The sequence below is a fragment of the Suncus etruscus genome, chromosome 5 (genome assembly GCF_024139225.1).
Source record: "Suncus etruscus isolate mSunEtr1 chromosome 5, mSunEtr1.pri.cur, whole genome shotgun sequence".
NCBI classification, from domain to species: Eukaryota; Metazoa; Chordata; class Mammalia; order Eulipotyphla; family Soricidae; genus Suncus; species Suncus etruscus.
The window spans coordinates 4,773,521-4,774,595 of record NC_064852.1 but is presented as its reverse complement, the minus strand read 5'-3'; the positions used below and the strand labels follow the sequence as shown (position 1 = coordinate 4,774,595).

The 1,075-nt window shown below is 27.3% G+C and overlaps 1 non-coding gene across 1 annotated transcript; it reads right to left on the bottom strand.

The window, feature by feature from the left end:
• Window positions 1–497: 497 nt before the first annotated feature.
• LOC126010421 (U6 spliceosomal RNA) lies at window positions 498–604 on the bottom strand. Its single transcript, XR_007496451.1, has one exon. It is a non-coding gene; the product is annotated as a U6 spliceosomal RNA (small nuclear RNA).
• Window positions 605–1,075: the final 471 nt, after the last annotated feature.

The following is a 1,075-nucleotide window of genomic DNA, read 5'->3' as shown; positions in this document are numbered from 1 at the left end:
TGAGTATAGAGCCAGGAGTAACCCTGAGCAATGCCGGTGTAACCCAAAAACCAAAAAAAAAAAAAAGAAAGAAAAAGAAAAAAAAAGAAAAGTTAAATAGAACTAAGTGGTCAGTGAGCAAGTATAAAAATAGATCATACACAGACACATATATGCATATATACTAGAAATTTTAAATGATATTATAAATTATCTGCTAAAGAATAAATTATGATGAATATTAAAAATGTTTAGATCTGAAAAATCTATTTGTCTGAACCTTTTCATGCTGCTAAGTGATAATAGAAGTGAATACATTTAAAGTTTTTATATGAAAAGTAGGCCAATATTTATTATCTTAAACATATAAATATAAAAAAACTAAAAAAATGAGAATGTAGAAATAAAAACAAATATGAATCTGTCTGCATATGAAAGAGGGAAGGGAGGAAGTCATAGGCAATCATGTTTAGAAAAATAGACATAACTATTCGATCAAAAATTATTTATTTGTTTTTAAAAATATGGAACGCTTCACGAATTTGCATGTCATCCTTGCGCAGGGGCCATGCTAATCTTCTCTGTATCGTTCCAATTTTAGTATATGTGCTGCCGAAGCGAGCACGATCAAAAATAATTAATAAAATAAGAGACAATCAGCATAAAGAAACAATACCCCAGTAAGCAAGTTCATTTGCATCAATCAGACCTTCAAAAATATAGTTTTGATTATATTCATACACATTATTGAGACTGTATGAAACACATTAAGGAAGCATGAAACAAATGTTTAAATGCTGTTCAACAGGCAAAACGATAGATCAATTGCCTATTTTTATTGATTAGTGCTATAAATATCTAAAATATCTAAAAATATCAATAATACCAATATTACAAAGGCTTTTTGGAGAATAAAGTAAACTGGTTGGAGTCAATTTCAATATTTTTTGAGAATAGTATAATCTTACAAAAATAAACAACACAGAAAATAGACAATATTAACATTATCGGCTACCACATATATAAAACATGCAAAACTTATAAATACAGTATAAGCAAACTTTATTTAATCAATGCATTGTAATTGTAAAATATA